The sequence below is a fragment of the Prionailurus viverrinus genome, chromosome A2 (assembly GCF_022837055.1).
Source record: "Prionailurus viverrinus isolate Anna chromosome A2, UM_Priviv_1.0, whole genome shotgun sequence".
Taxonomy (NCBI): domain Eukaryota; kingdom Metazoa; phylum Chordata; class Mammalia; order Carnivora; family Felidae; genus Prionailurus; species Prionailurus viverrinus.
The window spans coordinates 121,836,799-121,853,816 of NC_062562.1; the positions used below are offsets into that span (position 1 = coordinate 121,836,799).

Sequence of the window (17,018 nt, forward strand, 5' to 3'; positions counted from 1 at the left end):
CTTTTCCCAGCCCCCGCCTCCAGCCACTTCTCTGTATAAGCCATTTGTCTTCCTTCAGACGAGCCCTGTCCAGTAAAAAATTTCTGCGATAATGCAAATGTTCTGTATTTGTGCTGTCCAATACAGTGGCCACTAGCCAGATGGGGCTACTGAGTACTTGAAATATGGCCAGTGCAAGTCAGGAGCTGAATTTTTAAATAACTTAAAATTAAGGTAGCCCATATTACCCTAAGTGAAATAAGCCCATCACACACACACACACACACACACACACACACACACACACACACTATATAATCTCACTTATATGAGGCCCTAGAGTAGTCACATTCATAGAGAAAGGTGGTTACCAGGGGTGGGGGGAGGGGGAATGGGTATAGGGTTTCAGGGTTTCAGCCCCGCAAGACAAAAAATTCTGGAGACTGGTTGCACGACAGTGCGAATACCCTTAACACGACTGAACTGTGCGCTTAAACAGCATGGTTAAGATGGTAACTTCATGCTCTGTGTATCTTACCACAATTTAAAAGATTTAATTAAATGGTCGTATGTGGCTAGAGGCCACAGTACTGCAGGTGCACAGCTTTAGAGATTGCTGCTGTCAGCTGTGGTGAGGTCCCCCAGAGCTCAATTTCTAACCACCATTGTCCTCCTTATCAAACTTTTCTTAGGAGTCCCGAGTTCCTCGTGGGAACAAGATATTTGAGCTTCCTTGGAGTTCACTGCACAGGAAGGGGGTGGGGGCGGGGGGGGGCGGAATCTGCACCTTCACCCTCTGGCTGGTGCCCACAGGCTGGGTACAGGCATGCAGGGCTGGCGCACCGCACCCCTGTAACTAGGAGACCACTTGCAGAATGTCTAGACAAGGAGGGAGGAAGCCGCAAGCGAGAAGAGGTCTTTGTCCTCAAGTTCAGGGAGTTGTTACTGAAGGGCATGAATGCTCTGAGCCCGGGTAGGGGTTTTCTTCGCCTGACTGCCAGACTGCCCTGCCCTTTTATCCCAATGAAGCTCCTGAGTGTCCCTCATCAGTCACCTTACCCAGTAATAAGAGAGGCTTAAACTGCCTGAGAGGAAGAAAATGACTACCTCTACAAGCTAGAAGCTTATTAACTGTCTCGCAAGTAACTGTGACAAAGTGCCTTTACTTGCACACAGAAACGAAACCCAAATGTCCGGCCAGGCTTCCTTACTCCCCAAGCTCCCAGCTTTCCCGAACGGACTGGGTAGGCTTAAATCCGGTGTCTGTGAATTACCGGCTTCCAGAAAAGCCAAGAAGACCTTATTTTATGATGTTATTTTATTTCCTGATAAATTCATTTTTTAAATGATCGGCATTCTTGCTGAACTGAAAACAGGACAAATGCTAATAATCGCTTACAAATTGGTTTTTCTGTCGGGTGTCTACTGTGGGAATGGTAAAGAATAGATAAGGTGTTCGGGAAAGGAATTCTCTAGCTAGACATTGGATGTAAATGCTAACAGAAGCTGATGCAAGGCTCATCGAGCTCTGCCTGGAAGAAATACCCTACTAAGTGTTTTGTTGAAAGCTCAAGATAGTGGGGCATATGCTTTGGGAGTCCAGAGCCAGGAAATCCCAGCTTCTAATACTCTGTGCTTTGAATGAGGAACGATTTAACAAAAGAAAGACCATATAGGTTGTTAAGTAAGCAGGCTTCGGGGCCAAGCTTGGTGTGAATCTCAGGCCCGTGTCACCTTTCTCTGACGGGGTAACGACAGGGTTATGGTGAGGGCTGAAATGAGCAGAGACTTGCAAATACTTACCAAGTGCTCAGAACACCATGTGGGCCACCGCAAGGGCTCGAGCCTCACGAGGATGAGAAAAGGTACACGGATGAGGAGGGCGGTCCCTTTGTTAACGTCTGATCTGTTCAGACTTCAGAAACTGGCTTTTTCCTTGAAGTATTAAATGCTCTTTCATCTGTTGAAGATTTGCCTCGTTGCCAGTGGATGCCTTTTAAGAGCTACTTAATATCCCCTTTCTTTAATTTCAGAGGCAACTCGTCCCTGCGACACTTGCCCGCTGCGGTCTGCAGAACCAATCTTCAACCGACATACTTAGGGCAGCATGAGGAGGGACAGGGGCGGCAGGCGGCACATTTTGTCTGGTTTGGCCCAGGGTGTTGTCCTAGATAGTGTTTTGTTTTGTTTGTTTGTTTAATCTGAATTTGCAGCTAACATTTTTAATTCTGGGGGTGCCTGGTTGGCTCAATCGGCTAAGCATCCGACTTTGGCTTAGGTCATGATCTCGCGGTTTGTGAGCTTAAGCCCCACGTCGGGCTCTATGCTCACAGTCAGGAGCCTGCGTGGAAGTCTCTCTCTCTCTCTCTCTCTCTCTCTCTCTCTCTCTCTCTCTCTCTCCCTCTCTCTCTTCTCCTCACTCACTGGTGCCCTCTCTCTCTCTCTCAAAAAAAAAAAAACAACTAAAAAATAGAACATTTTCAATTCTAGAGATTTTTCATAGAAATTCAGACACTTGACTTCTGAAATCTCAGAAAAGATCTGCCAACACTGGGCACACATTCCCGTGTGACATCAAGACTGGAGCTGAGGAGGGGGTCCTCTCCACTGTCCCCTCCACTCCCTGACACGGAGGCCAATGAAAGTGCCACTTAGCATCACCCACGGGCTATTGCTTTTTTTGTTCTTTCTTTTTTCATTGTCAGGTCAGTTGTCCTCCTTTACAATGCCCGCTTGGCCCAGCAGCCCCATGTGTACACAGGCAAGAGAATGATACACTTTAAGATAAATAGGCCCTTGTTTATATCCTGAATCCACCCACTACCTGTAAGAGACAAGCAGGTCATGAGCTCTCTGAAACAGAGTTTCCACATGTGAAAATGGGACTAATACCCCACATACAACACAGCACTCCAATTTATGTGCAAGCATACAGAAGGCACCGTGGCCTGTGGCTGTACACAGCTTACTTTTATTTACAAATAAATGTTTACTTTCCTCGCTCTTACTCACTGGTGATGGTCTGCCACCATTACGCCAATCCCTATTCTGGCTCCTTCACCCTTTCTTACCAGTGGTTTGCACCCTGGCACATCAGATACACGTTCCATGGTGTAACTAAAATGTGCTTAACGAATCGGGCCAGGGGGAGTCTGGTTGGCTCAGTCGGACAGGCAGCCGACTCTAGCTTTCAGCTCAGATCACTATCTCACGGTTCATGAGTTCGAGCTCTGCATCAGGCTCAATGCTGGCAGTGTGGAACCTGCTTGGGATTCTCTCTCTTTTTCTCTGCCCCTCCCCAGCTCATTCTCTCTCTTTCTCTAAGTAAATAAGCTTATAAAAAAAAAATCAAATTAGGACGACAGAGCCTCCAGATCTAACCATCAGTTTACAGAGAATGCAGATAACATCTTAGGGATGCAATCAGGAAAGTCTAGACTATGAGAAATTACAAGACAAATCTGACTTCTTCTATAACAACAACAAAAACTGCAAGGGAAAAAAAAAAGATTAAGAGACAAAGTTACTTAAGAGATGTATCAGCCAACTGCACTGACTGGAATTTATTTGGATCCTGATTTAAATAAATGATACAAAAACTTTATAAGACAATTGGGGAAATGTGAACACTGACTGGATATTTGATGTCATTAAGGAATTCTTGTTTTAGACAGTATAACACTGGTTATGTCTGAAAAAAGAGCCCAAATCTTTTAGAGATACAATCTGGGGTATTTCCCTGTGAAATGATAGGATGAAAGTAAACCAAGGTGGGAAGGAAGGGTGAACATTCAGATGCCACAAGTTTGGCTATATAACAAAAATGGCTGAAACGGGGTGATGGGTACACAGTGATTTACTATACTGTTCTCTTTTGTATATGTTTGTAACTTTGTATAATAAGTAACTTTTTAAAAGTTTATTTATTTTGAGAGAGAGAGAGCACGCACGCGCGCGCACACCCACACCCACACACACACACACACACACACACACACACACACGAGTGGGGGAGGGGCTGACAGGGAGGGAGACAGAGAATTCCAAGCCGGTTCCACACTGTCAGCGCAGAGCCCAACTTGGGGCTCAAACTCACGAACCATGAGATCATGACCTGAGCTGAAATCAAGAGTCAGACACGGGGTGCCTGGGTGGCTCAGTCAGTTGAGCGGCTGACTTTACCTCCGGTCGTGATCTCACGGTTCGTGAGTTTGAGCCCTGTGTTGGGCTCTGTGCTGACAGCCTGGAGCCCGCTTCAGATTCTGTGTCCCCCTCTCTCTCCACCCCACCCCTGCTTGTGCTCTGTCTCTCTCTCTGTCTTTCAAAAATGAATAAACATTTAAAAAAAATTTTTTTTATTTTTAAAAAGAGTCAGGCGCTTAATTGACTGAGCCACTCAGGCGCCCCATATAATAAGGAACTTTTTTTTTTTAATTTTTTTTTCAACGTTTATTTATTTTTGGGACAGAGAGAGACAGAGCATGAACGGGAGAGGGGCAGAGAGAGAGGGAGACACAGAATCGGAAACAGGCTCCAGGCTCCGAGCCATCAACCCAGAGCCCGACGCGGGGCTCGAACTCATGGACCCGCGAGATCGTGACCTGGCTGAAGTCGGACGCTTAACCGACTGCGCCACCCAGGCGCCCCAATAAGTAACTTTTTAAAGTAAAGCACATGATAAGATGTTTAAAATTCTGTTAAGGTTAGAAATAGCACTGGACTGATCAAAGACAGGGAATATTTTCTTGGAGTTATTACTCATAACTTGTTTGAGGCTCAAATACCTCTTTGAGGAAGGATTACTGGAGCAGGGGGTTGGGGAGGGAGCTTAGTTTGCCATGGTATATTAATTAGTGCAAGGTATATTAGTGGGGGGAGTGAGCCCCTGGATCCCACTACCTTGCTTTATTTCTCTCCCTCAAGTTTCAAAATACCTGTCAGACTGTAAGACCCACGAGGCAAGGACTCTTACATAAGCCCTCATTTCCCTGGCACTTTGGCACCTAATAAGACCTCAATAAATGTCTGTTGAATGAACGAAGGGGACGGGACAGAGCTGTATTTTAATCTTCAGTGAGACAAAAAGAGCAGGAAAACGTAATTTGGCCAAGGTGCTCCCATGCTGTGGTTCAATCCACGGTATCCATATTTAACCACGCATCCAAATCGTCTGGGGAGTTTGTTAAAATGGCAGATTCCTAGACACCCCCCTGCTTGTAGATTCTGTTCAGTGCATCTGTATGAGATCACAGGAAGCGTATTTCTAACCCATGCCCCGGTGATTCTGGTGCAGCCAGTCCAGAACGGGTGTGCAAAACCCACTGGTACAGGTTACTTCACCTCTGTGCTCCTCAAAAGGATTCCTCATTTCTTGTGCCTGGTTCTCTGACCATGTGTTTCAGCACACACAGAACAGTGCAGCAAAGCCCCTGAAGGCATCCACCAGCCTCAAAGGCCATCAGCCTGCTGCCTTCTTGCTTCTCAATTGGAGTTTTAAGGAAACCACTTAATTTAAAATTTTTTTTCCACGTTTTTATTTTATTTTTGGGACAGAGAGAGACAGAGCATGAACGGGGGAGGAGCAGAGAGAGAGGGAGACACAGAATCGGAAACAGGCTCCAGGCTCTGAGCCATCAGCCCAGAGCCCGACGCGGGGCTCGAACTCCCGGACCTCGAGATCGTGACCTAGCTGAAGTCGGACGCTTAACCGACTGCGCCACCCAGGCGCCCCGGAAACCACTTAATTTTAATCGCATGTTGCTGAATTCAGCCACAGCAATGGCGGCCACACGCTCTGCCTTCGGGCAGAAGGCGGGTGAACCCCATCCCTGGTTAACTTGCGAGAGCAGGATTTCCTCTTCCCTAGTATGACAAACAGAGGTGTGGGAGGCTATGTTTCTTGGTCTCTAGCTTTAAAAGGGAGAAATCAGGGGCGCGTGGGTGGCTCGGTCAGTTAAGGGTCCAACTTCACCTCGGGTCATGATCTCTCGGTTCATGGGTTTGAGCCCTGCGTGGGGCTCTGTGCTGCCAGCTCAGAGCCTGGAGCCTGCTTTCAGATTCTGTGTCTCCCTCTCCGCCCCTCTCCCCACTTGTGCTTTGTCTCTCTGTCTCTCAAAAATGAAAAAAAACACGTTAAAAAATAAAAAGTAAATAAATAAATAATAAAATGGAGAAATCAGAATACATGATCATCAGGAAGACCTGGATGGTTAACTGTTCTGTTTTGCAATTTTTACCGCTTTAATTTTTTTAACATTCTTATTTTTTTTATTTTTGAGAGAGATAGAGCACGAGTGGGAAAGGGACAGAGAGCGAGAGGGAGACACAGAATCCGAAGCAGGCTCCAGGCTCGGAGCTATCAGCACAGAGCCCAACGCGGGGCTCGAACTCACCAACTGTGAGATCATGACCTGAGCCCAAGTTGGACAGTCAACTAACTGAGCCACCCAGGCGCCCCTGCAATTTTTACTACTTTCAAGAAGTAAAGTTTCATCCAATTCTTTAAAAAGGCCCTTAGGGGGGCGCCTGGGTGGCGCAGTCGGTTAAGCGTCCGACTTCAGCCAGGTCACGATCTCGCGGTCCGTGAGTTCGAGCCCCGCGTCGGGCTCTGGGCTGATGGCTCAGAGCCTGGAGCCAGTTTCCGATTCTGTGTCTCCCTCTCTCTCTGCCCCTCCCCCGTTCATGCTCTGTCTCTTTCTGTCCCAAAAATAAATAAACGTTGAAAAAAAATTTTTTTTAATAAAAATAAAAATAAAAAGGCCCTTAAGGGCGCCTGAGTGGCTCAGCCGGTTAGAAGTCCGACTCTTGATTTCCACTCAGGTCATGATCCCGGGGGTAGTGGAGCCTGTCAGTGGGGAACCTGCTGAGGATTCTCTCTCTCCCTCTCTCTCTGCTCCTCTCCACCCTCCCTCTCAAAATAAAATACTTAAAAAAATTTTTTAATTTAAAAAATGAAAATGCCTTTAAAAAAAAAGTGTTCTTCATTTAACATAGATGCAAGATTGGAGACTATCAGGACTCCTCTACCTTGGACAGAAAGTGAGAATCTGAGCCAGAAAAAAAAGAAGAATTAAATGTCATTTCAAGTAACGGAGTATTTCTAAGTCGGTAAGATGGCTAAGAAATACCTCCTGGATGATTTTTTCCAAACACACTTACTTGTTATCCGTTCCAAAAATACTGCAATAAAGGCGACTAGCTAGAAAAAAATGAAAAGAGTGTCTATTTAAAAGCTGTAAAACCTGGGGCGCCTGGGTGGCTCAGTCAGTTAAGCATCTGACTTCGGCTCAGGTCATGATCTTGAGGTTAGTGAGTTTGAGCCCCATGTCGGGCTCTGTGCTGACAGCCGGGAGCCTGGAGCCTGCTTCGGATTCTGTGTCTCCCTCTCTCTCTCTGCCCCTCCCCCACTTGTGCTCTGTCTCTCAAAAATAAATAAATGTATTAAAAAATTTTTTTTAAAACCTGTAAAACCAAATGTTCAGGTAATTAATGACTTTTCGACTTCATCCTAACCCCTAATAATTTAATGGACCGCCCCTGCTGCATTCCCTTCCCCCAAAATACAGCCGCTTAGATGATCGTAAGAATCAAAAACCAAAACGAAACAGATGCAGGACATGTAAATGGCTATCTATACATATCATAGAAAGCTGGAAAACATATAAGTACACAGAATCAAGCTGGTGAAAGAAAAGAGGTCACGCAAATTACATATGGTATCATTCAAGTTACGTATATTATCTAGACAGATGTTGCAAGAAGATCATAAGGAAATGTAACAAAAATTTTAAGAGTAGCAGTATCTCTGGGTTGTAGAATCACAATTTGTCTTCTTTTAATGCTTATTTGTTTATTTTTGGGAGAGACAGAGTGCGAGCTGGGGAGGGGTAGACAGAAAGGGGGACACATGATCCAAAACAGGCCCCTTGCTGACAGCAGTGAGCCCGATGAGGGACTCGAACTCACAAACTGTGAGATCATGAGTTGAGCTGAAGTCAGACGCTTAACTGACTGAGCCGCCCAGGTGCCCCAAGAACCACAGTTTCTTAACCTCTATATATTCAGGCATTTTCAAATTTCCCATGTAAAAGTATAGAATTTGTAACGAAAATATTTTTTTGAAAAAAGAAAAGGAAGCGTGGCAACCAGAATAATCTATTATCCTAGCTCGCTGCAGCTAATAAATATGATATTACAATAGGGCCGAGGCTTGGGAATTAGGGAGAACTCTACAGCTCAGTCATGGCCAATGAACTCATTTTAACTTTGGGCCACATCTGATTCTGCTTCATTTGCCATATATGGTCACAATGAGAAATATGAATAAAGCAAAATGTCTAACGTAATGATTCACGTGACAGACTGATAAGTAAGGAAATGCAGAGCTTTCTATCCATAGTCAATTAGAACGTTGTACATCAAAACCTGCATTTATCCATAAGGTAAGTTAGGTGGTAAAATGGACACTTTACAAAATTATTCTTCAAATCCTTCCAGAATTGTTCTACAATAGAAAATATTCTAATATGATGTTTTCCAACTTTTAAATGTCAAGAAATGTTCATGGAAACTCTCACCTAACAGTCATTGCAGTTGGCTGGGAAAGACATAATGAATATATGTTATGAATTCAATAACACTTCCAAGGGATTTGTATGTACTAAATGGCAACAGAATCCTTACATGTTTGAAAAACAGTGGTGCAGATATATATGGCTCATTATTTAGTCTGTGTACCTTCAAGGTTGGGACACACGTGAATTCAAGGACCATCTCAAAAACTGCATCACACCCAGTGGTCTGTCCATCACTCTGGTGCATTTAAAATATGGTACCACTTAAAAGAAAACTCAGGCTGCAAGATTGGCGGCTATCATGACTCCTCTACCTTGGATACTAAGTGAAAATCTCAGCTAGAAAAAAGAAGAGCCCATTTAGGGATTTTAGAGGGAAGGAAAGAGGAGAGATTAGTTGAATGGCATCTATTTCTCATGGATACAACAATTTTTTTTTTAATGCAAGAAAGAGTAGATACGCGGCACAAGACAGATTAATTTTCCGCTCAAGCTAGCCAAGTTAGAAAAAGATAGTCAGATCGAGTTCATGGTAAAGAAGATGTTTTCCAATACATGATAGGTCGGAAGAAGTTTTCCATCTTTCATAGTAACATAAAGAAAGAAAATGGCTTGCATCGCATGAACAATACAGGTGAGACTGTGCAGTTAGGATAAACTCTCTAAGAGGTTACGTTATAGCTTTTTAAGAAAGAATCAGACAGACCCCAATTCCAGGTACAGTTCTTCCATTTAAAAGTGGAGTTCTTGTCTATAAAAGTCTTCATCTATAAAATGTAGATGAGCTGGTATGAGATTAAATGAGATAATATATGCAGCCTATCTAGAAGAGAGAAACACTCAAGGTTTGGTCCTTTAACTTGTTCTTAAAGAACAGTGTTCTTGAAACATAATGATAAGGGAGATGAAGGAAGAAAAATGTGTGCGAGATAGGCAGGTATCCGGTGAGCTGCCAAAAGCACTCTCCGTGGGAAAGACCTAGAAGCTACTAAGCAAGCCGCATCTAGGATCCTTTCATTTCCTTCTGTTCTCATTTCTAACATTGCTGCCATTGTGTCCACTAATTTGGCAAGGTTGCTTTGAATTATGACCTTCCTATTCCCACCATCTGTTTTCTTCTCCCATCTAAATAATGCATTGTCTCTTCTGATCTTTTCCCATTAATGTAATTTGATATGTACCTGTTAACTCTGCAAACTGGGATTTAAAAACTCTTCTCAATCATTCTTAAAATGGTGATTTACACGCTGTCCCTGTAAAACAAATTAGCTAACTATTCCTTTTCTACAGAAGGCATAAAGTAATAACAGTTAAATCTTGCTGGTAACCAGAGATTACTTTTTTTTTAGGTCTAGCAAAATTTGATTTAAAAACGACTTTGTAGGGGCACCTGGGTGGCTCAGTTGGTTAAGAGCCCAACTCTTGCTTTCGGCTCAAGTCATGATCTCATGGTTCATGAGTTCGAGCCCCACACCGGGCTCTGCGCTGACAGCTCGGAGATTGCTTGGGATTTTCTGTCTCCCTCTCTCTTTGCCTCTCCCCTGCTCATGCTCTCTCTCTCTCTCAAAAGTAAAATAAACATTAAAAAAATTAAAACTACTTTGTAAATACCCATTAATGCTAGAGCCATTTGCTCTGTTTTACCATTAGGGAATGTATCCTATTTTATTATCAAAAGAAACTTATAGGGGCGCCTGGGTGGCGCAGTCGGTTAAGCATCCGACTTCAGCCAGGTCACGATCTCGCGGTCCGTGAGTTCGAGCCCCGCGTCGGGCTCTGGGCTGATGGCTCAGAGCCTGGAGCCTGTTTCCGATTCTGTGTCTCCCTCTCTCTCTGCCCCTCCCCTGTTCATGCTCTGTCTCTCTCTGTCCCAAAAATAAATAAACGTTGAAAAAAAAAAATTAAAAAAAAAAAAAACTTATATTCATATATGTGAATATATGCATGGATGTGTATATACATGTATATGTATACACATACATTTATATAAATATAAGTATATACAAAAGAGGGAGAGAGGAAGGAAGGGAGGAAAGAAAGAATGAAGGAAAGGACCAGGATTAATGGATTAATATGTCACTAACAGGGGCGTCTGGGTGCCTCAGTCAGTTTAGCATCTGACTCTTGATTTCAACTCAGGTCATGGTCCCCGAGTCGTGGGATCAAGCCCCACATCAGGCTCTATGCGCAGCATGCAGCCTGCTTAAGACTCTCTCTCTCCCTCTGCCTCTCTCCTGCTCTCTCTAAAAAAAATTTTTTTAACCTAAGAATTGGCAGTGAAAATAAAGATGGGATACAGAGCAAGAAGCTTTAAATTTTACTTTATCTAGTTATGTCGTTTTAAATTTATAGCAAGCTCATATTACTTTATTGGGTTTTTCATTCTTTAAAAACTCTGATTCCTTTAGTGCTTAACAAAGACATTTCATTTAATTCTTTCAGGTCACTAGGGCACTTCTGAGCGCAATTTCAAAATACACTAAGATTTTACTTTGAGAGGACAAAAATACTCAGAAGAGCCTGGGTCGCTACATTATTTTAATTAGAATATTTAAGAAGTCGGATGAATTACCAAGATGCATCTTGAGCCCCTAACCACCTACAAGCACTACGCCCAACCCAAGGGAAAACGGAACTAAAATGATGTTTTCGAGATCTTTATCACCTAGAAGAGGGGCTCATAAACACAACCGAGAGAGAAGGGCAGCAACCCAAATTAAAATAATGACTGCAGATGCTTATGGGAGTTTTCAAGCAGGTGCAGTTCACTTTAGCGGAGGATATCAAGCACTGATAGACTTAGGCTAAACATATAACTATTAAGAACAGAAGAAGGGAACACTGACCTTCTCAAGCTCCCTCTCTCTAGGTAAGGCTCGAGCCGGGAGGCTCTCACCTCCCTCCCCTTCCAGCCACCCTGACTGAGCGATGTGACATTCCATCCAGTGTGGCGCACCGCCATCCCAGACTGGGTTGGTGACGTGGGGAGCTTCTATGGGAGGGTGTGACTGATGGCTACATCCCTCTTGCCGTCTCGGATGCCAGGTCGCTTCCCTGTCACAAAGGGAATGGGATCACTTGATCTTAGCCATCCCTTCCACTGACAAGAGCTTTGTAACCATCCCTAAGAGTTTGCAGAGAAGAGAGTTCCATATAAGGCCCCAACTGGGGGTAAGGATGACAGTGAGGGTAGAAGAGACACACAGAATGATGGAAAAGGACGTGTCTATCCTTGGTACAGGGCAGGTGCAAAGTGCTCCAGGGTTGTGGCCAATCTACCTCAGAGGTAAAGCAAGTACAGATCCTATCTCATTCCCAATAACTCTTTTACATTTCTTGGCTCTTCCATCCATTTGTTTCCCAAGTTCAGTTGAACTTTTAAAAAATTCGGCAAAATGTTTCCAGAGTCCCTCTGGAATAGACCTAAAATATTATTTTAATGTATAATCAAGGGGCGCCTGGGTGGCTCAGTTGGCTAAGCGTCCAGCTTCAGCTCAGGTCATGATCGCTCAGTTCACGAGTTCGGGCCCCGTGTCCAGCTCTGTGCTGGACACAGAGCCTGTGTCTGAGCTGTGCTGACAGCTCAGAGCCTGGAGCCTGCTTCGGATTCTGCGTCTCTCCCACCCTCTCCCCCTCCCCTGCTTGCGCTATCTCTATCTCTCAAGAATGAACTTAAAAAAAAATTCATATATAATCAATATACAAATTATTAATGAGGTATTTTAAATTCTTTTTTTCATATAAATTTTGAAATCTGGTGCATAGTTCACACATCTCAGTTTGGACTAGCCACATTTCAAGCGCTCAACAGCCACATGTGGGTAGTAGCTAGTGGTTAGTGGTTATTGAATTGGACAGCACAGACCTAGACTCTCATTCCAATGAAAATGGCCCCAAACTTTCCTAAGGACTGATTATTGCTGGATAAAGAGATCATGAGTGACTTTTTAAAAAATAACTTTGGCAGGGGTGCCTGTGTGGCTTAGTAGGTTAAGCGTCCGACTCTTGGTTTCGGCTCTGGTTACCATCTCACAGTTTATGGGTTCGAGCCCCGCATCTGGCTCCCCGCTGTTGGGGCAGACCCTCCTTGAGATGCTCTCTCTGCCTCTCTCTCTGCCCCTCCCCCCCCCAGAATAAATACGTAAACTTAAAAAAATAAAATAAAATAACTTTGGCTTACTGTTCTCCAACAAACACAAACTGCACATGTTTACGTATTTCTGAAACGCTTGACTTTATTTTTAAAAAAAAATTTTTTTTAACGTTTATTTATTTTTGAGACAGAGAGAGACACAGCATGAACGGGGGAGGGGCAGAGAGAGAGGGAGACACAGAATCGGAAGCAGGCTCCAGGCTCTGAGCCATCAGCCCAGAGCCCGACGCGGGGCTTGAACTCGCGGACCGCGAGATCGTGACCTGAGCTGAAGTCGGATGCTTAACCGACTGAGCCACCCAGGCGCCCCTGAAACGCTTGACTTTAAATATCTTTGACATACCAGGGGAATTTAAGTGAATGAATCTTGACAACCATGCTCTAATGCAAGTTATTCTTTTTTAAACAGCATGCATGGCATCGTCATCAGTCTTCATTTCCACATATCTATCCATACCTAGCTCCTATCCACTTCACCATCCCAAACTATTCTCCCTGTTCCCAACACACGCACCCTGTCCTTCTGCAGATCTTTGGGTTAACGTTACGGAATGCCCAGAAGTATTTTTCATATCCTCACCACCTCTGCGCAAATACTTACCCATGCACACTTCCCAATGTGGCGACTGGTATATGACCAAGAGAATTCAAATTCAGATTCTAGAAAACCCTCTGTACCCAGTGCCGTTTCAACATTCTTTTAAAACAGGCTCGTTATTTACCTTTTACTTAAAATGAGACATATTCAAAAGCTATCACATATCCCACTTTGGTTTCTTTTAAAAAGAAATTCACCTAATCGTTCTCCACAAACAAAGCCACTCATGTTTTTCATCCGAGAACGCATCTCTCCCCTTAAAGAATATGCCTAACTTATGTTTTTGGTGCTTAAATATGACCTGGGCAGTTATGAGACCTGGAGTTCGATCCTCACTGCCAGTTGCCAACCAGCCATCTGACCTTGGGCACAGCCCAATCACCCTGCTGGAATCAGCCTCCCAGGCTGTAAAAAAGGGGGGGGGGGGTGCCAGAAGAGTGCTCTCTTAGGTGGCTTCCAGCTCGCCATTCCTGACCTGAGCACTAATCTTCATCTATTCCGTTACCCCTGAAAACACTTGCCTCCTCAGGCATCCCCTCCTTCCTAAATGAGAAGATGGCTGACGGCACAGCAGTGAAACCGGAAAGAAACGCTGTTTAAAAAAAAAAAAAAAAAAAAAAAAATCTTAAAATGAGTCACCTTTCAAGAATGTATCATTCTCTGGTGCCTGGGTGCTCGCTCATGGAGCTGTATCAGTTCTTCCAATGAAATTTGCTCTGAAGAACCTGGCATTTGTTATGTACTGTTCCTGGGTGATGTTTACACTAGACACTCATCTCGTTTAAGAGCCACTTGTAGGTACAAAACACACAGAAGTTATGCATCGAACAGACATAAGCAGCCACATAAATTGTCCTTAGTGGAGCCTGGAGAAAATCAGATCAAAATCACGGAGTTTTAATTGGGTCTTTGCACCACATTTGGTACGTTAGAGAAGATACTTACAGCTCCCTAAACTTGCCACTTCACCTCCCCAGGACCCCGCCGCCCGCTAAAATTTAGCCTGCTGCAAGAATCAGTCCCTACCCCTTAGGATCAGCCACAGCGACACCCCGGAGAGCCTTTCCTGCTGCAGATTTCCCCACCAAGGCATCAGTCAGGGGTAGCTGATGTTAGCTGTGGTCTGTCTGTACTGCTGCTGCCTGGCCTGATTTTTCATGCTGCCATTTTAAATTAACATAGGTCTCTTCTCCAACCCATGACATCTTCTGGTCAGGCGGGGAACACAGGAGGCCACCGGGAGGCTGGACACAAGTGTAATTCAAGACAACTGCAAGTCAGAATTAAACAGCAAATCCAGAAAGAACCCTTACCAAGTCGGTTTTGAGTCACAGCAAATGACAGCTTCCCTAGATGCACTTGGGTTTGATGGACATTTTAAACCCCTCAATCCGAGTTCTCATCAATTCTCTAAAGTTCAAGCGTCCCTCCTGCTCTGCAAACCACCCTCGTCTCAGACCTCACCAGTGATGTCGCCAAGTAAACGGCTCCAGGACGGACAAGCGAAGCGAGGGCTGAAGTGTATAACCGTAGCAGAAATACAAGGATGCCTTCTACCAATAAGTGTCCCGGCGCCTCGGCGTACCTACCCTGACACCCCCCACCCCCAAGAACCTCCCCGAGGTGGCTTGGGGAGGGGGAGGGGAGTTGTGGCAAGTCCTGCAGCCCGCACAGACAGCAACAGCCTGCGCGTTTGCCCTAAATGGGGGGGGGGGGGGGGGGGGGGGGAGGGGGGGGCAGTGCCCTGGACCTGATTCGTGATCACAAACCGGGTAGACGTGGGCACAGAGCCAGGTCAAGGACAGCGGGCCCCACCAGGCAGCCATGTTCGCGCTACCCGGGTAGCAGGTGCCTTACCTCCCGGGAAGGTGCCAGGCCCGCTCCACCACCGAGCGAGCTGCGAACCCCGGGAGCAGCCCGAGGGGTGGCAGGGGTGTAGGGGGGGGGTGCGGGCACAGACCCCAGCGGGGCAGCAACTTGGCTCTCAGGAAATGGAACAGGAAAAGCGCCCGGAGGTCGGGGCAAAGGATGGGGTTGGGGCGTAGAGCGGGGGGACGGACTCAAACTAAGCGGCACTGCCCGCGCCCCGGGGTGGGGCGTCCCTCTCCGGCGCCCCCTCAACCTACTAGCCCGAGTCATCCACCACCCGGGCAGAGGCCATCTCTCCCCTGATTCCGTCCGCCACCCCCGAGCCTCCAGCCGGCCCTTGCCACCACCCGCCGGAATGCCGCCCGGAGTAGCGCTTCCCGCAGGTTCGGAGGGGCCGGGGCTGGCGACGAGGCACAGGGGACGGCGATGGCGGACGCGGCCGAAACGCTCGGGGAGAAGGGGCTGCGGACGCCCTGAGCTCGCAACCGTGCCCGCCGCGGCTTACCTGCGGGGCGGCGGGCTCCGGGCTCTGCTCTGCGGCGCGGATGCTGCGGCCGCCGAGGGTACGCGTGCTGCCGCGGCCGCGATTACTGCGGCGACATCGGGGGCTGCAGCTGCAGTGGCGGAGGCGGCCGTCGGGCGCTTCCCCCTCCCCAGACTCCCGGCGCCTGGGCCCGCCGCCCCCCGCTAACAGCTGGCCCGGCTCACGTGACCGCGGGGCCCACCCCCGCCTCCCCCACCCGGGCCCCGGGGCCGCGCCGCACCCGCTGCGTCTGGGCCGCCGGGACTGCAGCGCCGCGCTCGGCCCGATAGGGGAGGGCGCCTGGGAGCAGAGGAGCGGCCGGGAGGGCGACTGTCGCCGCAGAAAGTGGCTCCTTCTTTGCTAGATTTTTATTTCTCGGTCACGTCCGGGGTTGAGGCTCTCTCGAAAGGGGGAACTCAGGCTTTACGGAGCCAGCCGCCCCCCCCCCCCCCCCCCCCCCCCCGCCTCCCTCGCAGCGCACTCCCGGACTCGGCGGTTGGGTTGCTACGTGCGGGCCTCGGCGCCTAAGCAAAATTTCCCCGCGGAAAAACGTGCCCTGTACTTTGTTGACAAACATGTCCTAGCCGACTCCCCGGTTTTAAAGGTGCCGTCCCGCGTCATGTTGATAAACGAGACCCTACCCTGGGTCCTTGGACATGGAAACCCAAAGAGGTTAAGGAACTCGCCCAAGGTCACAAGGCAGTAGTAGTAAAGCCCAGATTCCATCCCAGGGTTAATAGAGCCACAGACAGGTGACAGGTGTGTTGATGGTCAGGACCTGACCATCGTCTGTTACCAGAATAGAGACGCTACCTTTTATAAATTGACAAGAAAAGCACAACTCAAAGGCTACGAAGAGAGAATTCACGAGAAGAAAACAAACGCACACTCAGCACATGAAAAGATAATTCAAGTTCACTTAACTGCAAATCAAATACACAAGGCAGAATTTTCCATCCATCAGATTCGCAAAAATAAAGTTTTATAACCTCAACGGGGGACAATTTTGCAATATCTTCTCAAATAACAAATATGTATATACAGTCTTTAAGGATTCCACTTCTGTAATTTATCCTATAGATACACTGATACAGGTGTGAAATGATATGAGTACAAGGTTACCCATTGCTACATTATTTGTGCTAGCAAAGACTGGAAGCAAATGTCCATCAATAAAGGACTGTTAAATATATTACAGCACATCAGTACAATGGAATGCAAACCAGCCATAAAAATTTTTTAAATGGGGAGGATCTGGGACACCTGGGTGACTCAGTCAGTCGAGCAACAGACTCTTGATTTCGGCTCAGGTTATGATCCCAG

At 46.5% G+C, this 17,018-nt stretch overlaps 1 protein-coding gene across 2 annotated transcripts in view; it reads right to left on the reverse strand.

Annotated features, from left to right (window-relative positions):
• The window catches only part of SCRN1 (secernin 1), a 65,071-nt gene extending 49,212 nt beyond the window's left edge, over nt 1-15,859 (reverse strand). Inside the window, exon 1 of one of the 2 annotated variants that reach the window (XM_047850417.1) lies at nt 15,678-15,859. The gene's annotated coding sequence lies outside the window, so the exon portion shown is untranslated. Of the gene's footprint in view, nt 1-13,942; nt 13,980-15,677 lie in introns of those variants that run through there. The other variant, XM_047850419.1, reaches the window with a different exon arrangement.
• Nucleotides 15,860-17,018: the final 1,159 nt, after the last annotated feature.